This window comes from Lucilia sericata, unplaced genomic scaffold, assembly GCF_015586225.1.
Source record: "Lucilia sericata isolate MDLA Ls3-8-SP2 unplaced genomic scaffold, ASM1558622v1 Contig001791F_arrow, whole genome shotgun sequence".
Taxonomy (NCBI): domain Eukaryota; kingdom Metazoa; phylum Arthropoda; class Insecta; order Diptera; family Calliphoridae; genus Lucilia; species Lucilia sericata.
This window is the reverse complement of record NW_023995690.1, coordinates 1,362-14,356: the sequence shown is the minus strand read 5'-3', so window position 1 is coordinate 14,356 and position 12,995 is coordinate 1,362. Positions and strand designations below refer to the sequence as shown.

The 12,995-nt window shown below is 24.1% G+C and overlaps 1 protein-coding gene across 1 annotated transcript in view; it reads right to left on the bottom strand.

Annotated features, from left to right (window-relative positions):
* The window catches only part of LOC119612666 (lateral signaling target protein 2 homolog), an 85,087-nt gene extending 74,876 nt beyond the window's left edge, over positions 1 to 10,211 (bottom strand). The window contains exon 1 of the mRNA XM_037968498.1: positions 10,100 to 10,211. The gene's annotated coding sequence lies outside the window, so the exon portion shown is untranslated. The remainder of the gene's footprint in view (positions 1 to 10,099) is intronic.
* Positions 10,212 to 12,995: the final 2,784 nt, after the last annotated feature.

Below are 12,995 nucleotides of genomic sequence, written 5' to 3'. Positions count from 1 at the left end.
TCTAGTCTATGGTCTAGTCTATAGTCTAGTGTATAGTCTAGTCTATAGTCTAGTCTATAGTCTAGTCTATAGTCTAGTCTATAGTCTAGTCTATAGTCTAGTCTATAGTCTAGTCTATAGTCTAGTCTATAGTCTAGTCTATAGTCTAGTCTATAGTCTAGTCTATAGTCTAGTCTATAGTCTAGTCTATAGTCTAGTCTATAGTCTAGTCTATAGTCTAGTCTATAGTCTAGTCTATAGTCTAGTCTATAGTCTAGTCTATAGTCTAGTCTATAGTCTAGTCTATAGTCTAGTCTATAGTCTAGTCTATTGTCTAGTCTATAGTCTAGTCTATAGTCTAGTCTATAGTCTAGTCTATAGTCTAGTCTATAGTCTAGTCTATAGTCTAGTCTATAGTCTAGTCTATAGTCTAGTCTATAGTCTAGTCTATAGTCTCTAGTCTATCTAGTCTATAGTCTAGTCTATAGTCTAGTCTATAGTCTAGTCTATAGTCTAGTCTATAGTCTAATCTATAGTCTAGTCTATAGTCTAGTCTATAGTCTAGTCTATAGTCTAGTCTATAGTCTAGTCTATAGTCTAGTCTATAGTCTAGTCTATAGTCTAGTCTATAGTCTAGTCTATAGTCTAGTCTATAGTCTAGTCTATAGTCTAGTCTATAGTCTAGTCTATAGTCTAGTCTATAGTCTAGTCTATAGTCTAGTCTATAGTCTAGTCTATAGTCTAGTCTATAGTCTAGTCTATAGTCTAGTCTATAGTCTAGTCTATAGTCTAGTCTATAGTCTAGTCTACAGTCTAGTCTATAGTCTAGTCTATAGTCTAGTCTATAGTCTAGTCTATAGTCTAGTCTATAGTCTAGTCTATAGTCTAGTCTATAGTCTAGTCTATAGTCTAGTCTATAGTCTTGTCTATAGTCTAGTCTATAGTCTAGTCTATAGTCTAGTCTATAGTCTAGTCTATAGTCTAGTCCATAGTCTAGTCTATAGTCTAGTCTATAGTCTAGTCTATAGTCTAGTCTATAGTCTAGTCTATAGTCTAGTCTATAGTCTAGTCTATAGTCTAGTCTATAGTCTAGTCTATAGTCTAGTCTATAGTCTAGTCTATAGTCTAGTCTATAGTCTAGTCTATAGTCTAGTCTATAGTCTAGTCTATAGTCTAGTCTATAGTCTAGTCTATAGTCTAGTCTATAGTCTAGTCTATCTATAGTCTAGTCTATAGTCTAGTCTATAAGTCTAGTCTAGTAGTCTAGTCTATAGGCTAGTCTATAGTCTAGTCTATAGTCTAGTCTATAGTCTAGTCTATAGTCTAGTCTATAGTCTAGTCTATAGTCTAGTCTATAGTCTAGTCTATAGTCTAGTCTATAGTCTAGTCTATAGTCTAGTCTATAGTCTAGTCTATAGTCTGTCTATAGTCTAGTCTATAGTCTAGTCTATAGTCTAGTCTATATTCTAGTCTATAGTCTAGTCTACTAGTCTTAGTCTATAGTCTAGTCTATAGTCTAGTCTATAGTCTAGTCTATAGTCTAGTCTATAGTCTAGTCTATAGTCTAGTCTATAGTCTAGTCTATAGTCTAGTCTATAGTCTAGTCTATAGTCTAGTCGATAGTCTAGTCTATAGTCTAGTCTATAGTCTAGTCCTATAGTCTAGTCTATAGTCTAGTCTATAGTCTAGTCTATAGTCTAGTCTATAGTCTAGTCTATAGTCTAGTCTATAGTCAGTCTATAGTCTAGTCTAGTAGTCTAAGTCTATAGTCTAGTCTATAGTCTAGTCTATAGTCTAGTCTATAGTCTAGTCTATAGTCTAGTCTATAGTCTAGTCTATAGTCTAGTCTATAGTCTAGTCTATAGTCTAGTCTATAGTCTAGTCTATAGTCTAGTCTATAGTCTAGTCTATAGTCTAGTCTATAGTCTAGTCTATAGTCTAGTCTATAGTCTAGTCTATAGTCTAGTCTATAGTCTAGTCTATAGTCTAGTCTATAGTCTAGTCTATAGTCTAGTCTATAGTCTAGTCTATAGTCTATAGTCTAGTCTATAGTCTAGTCTATAGTCTAGTCTATAGTCTAGTCTATAGTCTAGTCTATAGTCTAGTCTATAGTCTAGTCTATAGTCTAGTCTATAGTCTAGTCTATAGTCTAGTCTATAGTCTAGTCTATAGTCTAGTCTATAGTCTAGTCTATAGTCTAGTCTATAGTCTAGTCTATAGTCTAGTCTATAGTCTAGTCTATAGTCTAGTCTATAGTCTAGTCTATAGTCTAGTCTATAGTCTAGTCTATAGTCTAGTCTATAGTCTAGTCTATAGTCTAGTCTATAGTCTAGTCTATAGTCTAGTCTATAGTCTAGTCTATAGTCTAGTCTATAGTCTAGTCTATAGTCTAGTCTATAGTCTAGTCTATAGTCTAGTCTATAGTCTAGTCTATAGTCTAGTCTATAGTCTAGTCTATAGTCTAGTCTATAGTCTAGTCTATAGTCTAGTCTATAGTCTAGTCTATAGTCTAGTCTATAGTCTAGTCTATAGTCTAGTCTATAGTCTAGTCTATAGTCTAGTCTAGTCTAGTCTATAGTCTAGTCTATAGTCTAGTCTATAGTCTAGTCTATAGTCTAGTCTATAGTCTAGTCTATAGTCTAGTCTATAGTCTAGTCTATAGTCTAGTCTATAGTCTAGTCTATAGTCTAGTCTATAGTCTAGTCTATAGTCTAGTCTATAGTCTAGTCTATAGTCTAGTCTATAGTCTAGTCTATAGTCTAGTCTATAGTCTAGTCTATAGTCTAGTCTATAGTCTAGTCTATAGTCTAGTCTATAGTCTAGTCTATAGTCTAGTCTATAGTCTAGTCTATAGTCTAGTCTATAGTCTAGTCTATTCTAGTCTATAGTCTAGTCTATAGTCTAGTCTATAGTCTAGTCTATAGTCTAGTCTATAGTCTAGTCTATAGTCTAGTCTATAGTCTAGTCTATAGTCTAGTCTATAGTCTAGTCTATAGTCTAGTCTATAGTCTAGTCTATAGTCTAGTCTATAGTCTAGTCTATAGTCTAGTCTATAGTCTAGTCTATAGTCTAGTCTATAGTCTAGTCTATAGTCTAGTCTATAGTCTAGTCTATAGTCTAGTCTATAGTCTAGTCTATAGTCTAGTCTATAGTCTAGTCTATAGTCTAGTCTATAGTCTAGTCTATAGTCTAGTCTATAGTCTAGTCTATAGTCTAGTCTATAGTCTAGTCTATAGTCTAGTCTATAGTCTAGTCTATAGTCTAGTCTATAGTCTAGTCTATAGTCTAGTTTATAGTCTAGTCTTGTCTATAGAAAATTTAGCTTATAGAAAATTTTCGTTAAATTTTTTATTTCGCCTTTTTTCCCGCCTGTTGTGTATTATGGTCCATAGCAAATCCTTAAGAATTTTTTTAGTTCATTTTAGCACTAAAGGAATTTCTCTACTTTATTTATGTGGTGTAACCAATAGTTTTGCCTTCACGAATTTTAAAATAAATACAAAAGAAAGATAAAATATTTTTTTACCAACACATCATATTTTATAGGATTTTATGACCAAACAATTTTATTTGTATTTAGTTTAACCGAAAGAAAGAAAACCTCTGTTTAAAATTGTTCCACTTCCCTTAAACATAAAAGGCACAACCCACTACTTTTCTCTGGCGCTTAGCTCTCCCTTAAAGGAATTTCCGTTTTTATACTATTTCATTTTATCTTGGCCATATTTTACGGCAATTTCCTGTCATTTACGAGGACGAAGATGATTTTGTTTTTGTTGTATTTTTTAATAATATTTTTTTTTATTTTTTATGAGTATTTTGTATACACATGCCAAAAACTATCAACAGCATTTGTTGGTTTGGAATTTTTTTCCTTAAATTTTTTTTGTGCTGCCTCTTCAGGAAGTTATTTCACAAGGTTTGCTCCGTTTTTTGTGTGTGTTAAATTTTTTTGATTTTTTGGGTAATTTTATGACAAACTCAATTTGGATTAGTGCTGGTGAAACATATTTTATCTTGCACTCATAATGAAGTAGTCCAAACGTTATGCTACTGTTACCATTTTTTTATACTTTTATTTTTTGTATTTTAATAAAGCGTATTGATGCGGAAAATTTCCAGAAAAATAGTAAAGTTAACGATTTTTTGTTTTTCCTTTAGGGTTTTCTTTGCAATATTTTAGTTATTTAACAATTTGTAATTTACGTATGGTATAAAGTTAGTTTTTTTATGAAATAATATACTTGCTAATGTGTAGGGAGATTATAATGTTAAGAACATCATCATAGTAAATCTAAACCAAGAAAAGAAATAGAAATTTTTTCGAAAATTTTCTATACAAATAAAAAATTTATTGAAAATTTTGTATAAAAATAGAAAATTTGTTGAATTGAATTCTATAAAAGTCGAAAATTTATTGAAAATTTTGTATAAAAATTGAACATTCAATGAAAATTTTCTTTAAAAATAGAAAATTTATTGAAATTTCTGTAAAAATAGAAAATTTATTGAAAATTTTCCTTAAAAATAGAAAATTTATTGAAATTTTCCTTAAAATAGAAAATCTATTGAAAAATTTCCTTAAAAATATAAATTTTATTGAAAAATTTCCTTAAAAATAGAAAATTTATTGAAGTTTTTCTTTAAAATAGAAAATTTATTGAAGATTTTTCTTAAAATAGAAAATATATTGAAAATTTTCCTTAAAATAGAAAATTTACTGAAATTTTTCTGTAAAAATAGAAAATTTATTGAAAATTTTCCTTTATTGAAAATTTTCTTTAAAATAGAAAATTTATTGAAAATTTTTCTTAAAAATAGAAAATTTATTGAAAATTTTCCTTAAAATAGAAAATTTATTGAAAAATTTTCTTAAAAATAGAAATTTTATTGAAAATTTTCCTTAAAAATAGAAAATTTATTGAAGTTTTTCTTTAAAATAGAAAATTTATTGAAGATTTTCCTTAAAATAGAAAATATATTGAAAATTTTCCTTAAAATAGAAAATTTATTGAAAATTGTCCTTACAAATAAAAAAATTTATTGAAAATTTTCCTTAAAAATAGAAAATTTATTGAAGATTTTCCTTAAAATAGAAAATACATTGAAAATTTTCCTTAAAATAGAAAATTTACTGAAATTTTTCCTTAAAATAGAAAATTTACTGAAATTTTTCTGTAAAAATAGAAAATTTATTGAAAATTTTCTTTAAAATAGAAAATTTATTGAAAATTTTCCTTAAAAATAGAAAATTTATTGAAAATTTTCCTTAAAATAGAAAATTTATTGAAAAATTTCCTTAAAAATAGAAAATTTATTGAAAATTTTCCTTAAAATAGAAAATTTATTGAAAATTTTTTATAAAAAAAGAAAATTTATTGAAGATTTTCCTTCAAATAGAAAATTTATTGAAAATTTCCTTAAAAAAGAAAATTTATTGAAAATTTTCTGTAAAAAAATTTCTATTTTTACAGAAAAATTTCAGTAAGTTTTCTATTTTTATAGGAACTTTTTTATTTTTATAGAAAATTTTCTATTTTTAAGGAAAATTTTCCTTAAAATAGAAAATTTATTTAAGGGAAATTTTCAATAAATTTTCTATTTTTACAGAAAAATTTCAGTAAATTTTCTATTTTAAGGAAAATTTTCAATATATTTTCTATTTTAAGGAAAATCTTCAATAAATTTTCTATTTTAAAGAAAAAATTCAATAAATTTTCTATTTTTAAGGAAATTTTTCAATAAAATTTCTATTTTTAAGGAAATTTTTCAATAAATTTTCTATTTTAAGGAAAATTTTCAATAAATTTTCTATAAATATATAAAAGTTCCTATAAAAATAGAAAACTTTCTGAAATTTTTCTGTAAAAATAGAAAAGTTATTGAAAATTTCCCTTAAAATAGAAAATTTATTGAAAATTTTTCTTAAAAATAGAAAATTTATTGAAAATTTTTCTTAAAAATAGAAAACTTATTGAAAATTTTCCTTAAAAATAGAAAATTTATTGAAAATTTTCCTTAAAATAGAAAATTTATTGAAAAATTTCCTTAAAAATAGAAAATTTATTAAAGTTTTTCTTTAAAATAGAAAATTTATTGAAGATTTTCCTTAAAATAGAAAATATATTGAAAATTTTCCTTAAAATAGAAAATTTACTGAAATTTTTCTGTAAAAATAGAAAATTTATTGAAAATTTTCCTTAAAATAGAAAATTTATTGAAAATTTTCCTTAAAAATAGAAAATTTATTGAAAATTTTCCTTAAAATAGAAAATTTATTGAAAAATTTCCTTAAAAACAGAAATTTTATTGAAAATTTTCCTTAAAAATAGAAAATTTATTGAAGTTTTTCTTTAAAATAGAGAATTTGTTGAAGATTTTCCTTAAAATAGAAAATGTATTGAAAATTTTCCTTAAAATAGAAAATTTATTGAAAATTTTCTTTAAAATAGAAAATTTATTGAAAATTTTCCTTAAAAATAGAAAATTTATTGAAAATTTTCCTTAAAATAGAAAATTTATTGAAAAATTTCCTTAAAAATAGAAAATTTATTGAAAATTTTCCTTAAAATAGAAAATTTATTGAAAATTTTTTATAAAAAAAGAAAATTTATTGAAGATTTTCCTTAAAATAGAAAATTTATTGAAAATTTCCTTAAAAAAGAAAATTTATTGAAAATTTTTTATAAAAAAAGAAAATTTATTGAAGATTTTCCTTAAAATAGAAAATTTATTTACTGAAATTTTTCTGTAAAAATAGAAAATTTATTGAAAATTTTGTATAAAAATAGAAAATTTATTGAAAATTTTCCTTAAAAATAAAAACTTTATTGAAAATTTTCTGTAAAAATAGAAAATTTATTGAAAATTGTCCTTAAAAATAGAAAATTTATTGAAAATTTTCTGTAAAAATAGAAAATTTATTAAAATTTTTTTGTAAAAATAGAAAATTTGTTGAAAATTTTCCTTAAAAATAGAAAATTTATTGAAAATTTTCCTCAAAAATAAAAAATTTATTGAAAATTTTCCTTAAAAATAAAAATTTATTGAAAATTTTCCTTAAAGATAGAAAATTTATTGAAGATTTTCCTTAAAATAGAAAATTTATTGAAGATTTTCCTTAAAATAGAAAATTTATTGAAAATTGTAACGATTCCGAATGGTTATGATTGATTGGGAACGGGACTACCTTTAACTTCGGCTGTGCTCGTCGTATGGGTGGGTGTGTTAAGTTCCCCAAATATAAAATAAGGTAAATATTGAAATCATAACAAAAGATTTTAACTTAGGTAGTAAAAAAAAAAACATCACGATATGATAGAAGAATAAAAGAAAATTAGTAGTCGATGAATGTCGTGTAGCTAAAGTTGGAAGTAGCTACACTGATCTAAACCCTCCCTCCTTGCTGACAGATAAAATATATAGATTGTCAGCCCAATGAAAACTAAATACGGAATACCCTATTTACCTACCCCATACCTATTTCTTCACTTTTCGTAGCAACAAATAAAAATCAAAAATTCATGTTTCAAATCATTACAAACGAACAAAATTAAATATTTATTTTAAAGGAGTTATCAATTAATTTAAATAAATATTTCAAAATATCAATAAAATTAAATTAATCAAATTATATTATTTAAACATTAAGTTCTCTAATTTAAATAAATAAGTGGTCACCCTAAATAATTAAGGTAATCATTCAAACAACAACTAATATATTTATAACAACAAAATTTAACAAGATATTTTCTTTCCTTTTAAATTGGTGGATAATATAAATTATGGTGTAGGGTGTATAGAATATAGTGTCAAATAAACGTAATATGAATATAAAAGTATAATCAATAAACAATTAAATCTCAAAGATCAATTAATCCATATTCATATTTCGTTAATTTTTAAGTTATATTGTATATTACTTTTGGTTGATAAACAAAAGAAAATTCAACTTACAATATTTGGTCCCTCGATGTCAGCTGGCGCCAGAAGACTTGAGACTATTCGAAGTTGGGATTAATAGGAGTCAACCAAAAGTTTATAACACGGAGTTTGAGTTCAAAAATTTTGATGGGTTTAAGTAATTTAGTATGTGTTTATATATGTATATATGTTCATGAAGATGTTTATATATGTAGTTAGTATGTAAGGTGTCTTTATGAAATAGGTTTTAAATTTTTAGATTAATTTCGAAGGTTTTACATTAATTTTTGGGTGACCATGTTTTAACGAATATTATTCAAAAATATTTATAGATTTAAGTAAAAAAAAAAATAAACAATTAAAATGAATAAATTAAAATGAATACACCAAAAATTACAAAAATTTCAATTTAGAATTTAGGAGATGAGACAATTTCGGATAAAAATTCTATTATAAAATAAAATCCAAAATTTCCAAATGAAAAGATATAAATTTCGGACAAAAATTGTGATATATGAAAGCTTTTATAACGTTATTTTAACAATTTAGGCAATTGATTCTATAATAAAGCGCACAACCGAATCTTCTATCTGGTCACCCCAATATTTAGAATAAGAGGATTGGTCGGTCCTCCTATTCTCTTTCCAGAGAATAATAAAAAGTAATTTCACTGTCTTTATGACACTCCTTGATAGAATTTTGAACGTTTTTGGGTTGCACTTTAGTAAATTCCAATATTGGGTAATTAATATATTATTCCAAACAATGCTTCTTTTCCCGATTCATAAGTCAACTATACACAAAATAATTCTCTCTTGGAACAACAGTTCAACCATCAGAATGCACTACTGGCCATAACATTAATATATGTAATTTCTAAATTCCTAAACATAAAAATTCATTAATTTCCGTATTACATGAAAACGACAATATTACTCTTACCAATAAACTTATTTAATTATGGTATTTTCCTCGTAAACAAATTCCTTGAACTCAAATAAAAAAAATCTTACTCGTCGAATAACAAAATTTTTAACAAAAATGTTTCTTTTTTCTTGCTACCTTCTTTGTACAATTGTATTTTTGAAATGAATTTTCTTCCAAATTTTAAAATTTTTCTGATAAATAAAATCAAAGCCTATTAGATTTGAATTTGAAGTAAATTTTAAGTATTCTCAATACAATATTATATCAAGTACACACTTGAACCAAAAGTAAGTGAAAAAAAATCAATAAAATAAATTAAATACAAATAATCGCCATCACAAAATTTTCCTTTAAATTGAAAATTTATTGAAAATTGTCCTTAAAAATATAAAATTTATTGAAAATTTTCCTTAAAAATAGAAAATTTATTGAAGATTTTCCTTAAAATAGAAAATTTATTGAAAATTGTCCTTAAAAATAGAAAATTTATTGAAAATTGTCCTTAAAATAGACAATTTATTGAAAATTTTCTATAAAAATAGAAAATTTATTTAAAATTTAAATTATATAAATTTATTGAACTTTTTCTATTAAAATAAAAAAATTTTTTTAAATTTTCTATAAAAAGAGAAAATTTATCGAAAAATAGAAATAATTTATAAAAGTGCCATAAAATTTATCAAAACTTATCTATAAAAATAGAAAATTTATCAAACACCAATTGTATTTAAATGTTTAAATGCAAATAAAAATCAATTTCAAAAGTTCTTCAATATTTCCAATTAAAATTTAAAAAAATTGTTGTAAATAATAGATTTGATTTTTGCTTCCCACAAAATAACATCAAAACTGACACTGTTTTTATTTGCACTAATTGTTACGATGTGGTCTGATATATCGCATTTAACTCTTCATATTTAAATAAATAAACAAATTAGATAGAGAATGTGGACATTAGTGTGATAACTTTCTAACAAAAACAAATCGAAACTTTTCCAGAAACTAAAAGAACCAATGAAAATGTTTCAATTAGAGAAATTCTTCAATAAGGATGAGGTTAATTTAGTCAAAAATTACTTTCCAATTTTTTTTTCCCAAAAATCTAATTATCGCCCTAATAGTTATTGTTATTTATGTTAGTTACCAATAGTAACTACATATTATAAATTTTTCAAATATTTTGTTGTTTGTTATTGTTGTGAAAAATAACTAAATAATTACTCGTCCACAAATTGATTTACAGAAAAAAATTTATGATGTTGTCACTTACCTTTGTTAAATTGATATTTGAAATTTAGTTATTTTATGTTATGAATAACAATTCCATTAGTTGGGGGTGTGCTTGGAGTATTTTTAACAAATTTGGGTTTAATGCTGTCTAAAACAGTATTTTATGTGGAAAAAATAGGATTCCTGAAAAATAGATATTAACAAAAATAAATATATATTTTATGTAATGTCGAATGAGTATTAGTAAAAAAAATTCTAATTTTAAATTCACTATTATGTATCTGTATTACTTTAAAAACCTTGTAAATAACATTTAAACAAATTGTAAAAATAATAATGTTGAAAATAATAATTATCTTTGAAATTTGATATCGAGTTAAGTTTGCACAAACAGTTGGTTAAAATTTCAGTTTATCTTAAAACTTTTGCCAAAAAAAAGTTGAAGTTGCATTTTATAATACGTAAGTAGGCCACTTTATAAGTAATTTTGAAAAAAAAAAAAACTTGAACTAAATTTTCATATATTTTTTGCATTATTTTGCTCTTGAATAATATCAACTATATTCGTTCACAAATATTGAGATCAAGTTTGAAAATTTCATTTACAAATTTTCAAATACTGCCTACTTTTTTTACTTTTTGATAGATCCCCCATCATAACAGTTGAAACTCATTAACACAAAATTTAAATATCATATTACGAGAAAATGTTGAGTGAACAAGTTGTAGTTGTTCTTAAGAAAAAGTTTGCTATTTTCTTTTTTTGTAATTTTAAGCAGTTTTCTTAACGTAGACATGTTAAGAACAGTAACTTGTGTCTTAAAACTTTTTTACATTTTCATGTTGTAATCGAATTTGTTAAGTACAAATGTGGTTTTTTAATGAAATTTTGCAAACATGGAAAAGTGATTTCCAGGAGTATGCACTTAACAGAACTACAAGATCTATCTCTTGTAGTTCTGACTTAAAATTTTAAGAAGTTTTTAAAAAAGTTTTTAAAAGTTAAAAATTTAAGTTGTTAAAAGCTCTTGGGAAAAACGCCATGTTGTACTTTTATGCTGATTCGAATAAGTGGGTGCTTAAAACTAACTAACTAACTAACTAACTAACTACTAACTAACTAACTAACTAACTACTAACTAACTAACTAACTAACTAACTAACTAACTAACTAACTAACTAACTAACTAACTAACTAACTAACTAACTAACTAACTAACTAACTAACTACTAACTAACTAACTAACTAACTAACTAACTACTAACTAACTAACTAACTAACTACTAACTAACTAACTAACTAACTAACTACTACTAACTAACTACTAACTAACTAACTAACTACTAACTAACTAACTAACTAACTAACTAACTAACTAACTAACTAACTAACTAACTACTAACTAACTAACTAACTAACTAACTAACTAACTAACTAACTAACTAACTAACTAACTAACTAACTACTAACTAACTAACTAACTAACTAACTAACTAACTAACTAACTAACTAACTAACTAACTAACTAACTAACTAACTAACTAACTAACTAACTAACTAACTAACTAACTAACTAACTAACTAACTAACTAACTAACTAACTAACTAACTAACTAACTAACTAACTAACTAACTAACTACTAACTAACTAACTAACTAACTAACTAACTAACTAACTAACTAACTAACTAACTAACTAACTAACTAACTAACTAACTAACTAACTAACTAACTAACTAACTAACTAACTAACTAACTAACTAACTAACTAACTAACTAACTAACTACTAACTAACTAACTAACTACTAACTAACTAACTAACTAACTAACTACTAACTAACTAACTAACTAACTAACTAACTAACTAACTAACTAACTAACTAACTACTAACTAACTAACTAACTAACTAACTACTAACTAACTAACTAACTAACTAACTAACTACTAACTAACTAACTAACTAACTAACTAACTAACTAACTAACTAACTAACTAACTAACTAACTAACTAACTAACTACTAACTAACTAAGTAACTAACTAACTAAGTAACTACTAAGTAACTAACTAACTAACTAACTTTATAACTTTATAACTTTATATCTTTATAACTTTATAACTTTATAACTTTATAACTTTATAACTTTATAACTTTATAACTTTATAACTTATAACTTTATAACTTTATAACTTTATAACTTTATAACTTTATAACTTTATAACTTTATAACTTTATAACTTTATACTTTATAACTTTATAACTTTATAACTTATAACTTTATAACTTTATAACTTTATAATTTTTTAACTTTATAACTTTATAACTTTATAACTTTGTAACTTCGTAACTTTATAACTTTGTAACTTTATAACTTTATAACTTTATAACTTTATAACTTTGTAACTTTGTAACTTTATAACTTATAACCTCATAACTTTATAACTTTATAACTTTACAACTTTATAACACTATAACTTTATAACTTTATAACTTTGTAAATTTGTAACTTTATAACTTTATAACTTTATAATTTTATAACTTTATAACTTTATAACTTTATAACTTTATAACTTTATAACTTTATAGCATTATAGCTTTATAACTTTATAACTTTATTATTTTATAACTTTATAACTTTATAACTTTATAACTTTATAACCTTATAACTTTATAACTTAATAACTTTATAACTCCAACATCCTTCAGATCCCTTCAACTCATTTTACTAATACTACCACTTACATTTCTTAACAATAGCCTTCAGATTCCTGACAATCTGTTTTGCCTCTTTTCCAACCTATGACCTTAATCATCATAAAAATGTTATTTAAAATTCTATGTTAAACTTTTCCATTTTCGGAAAACACTTGATTTTTATGTTAAAAACTTTTTGTTTAATACAATTTTTTGTATACATTTTAAAATACAATTTT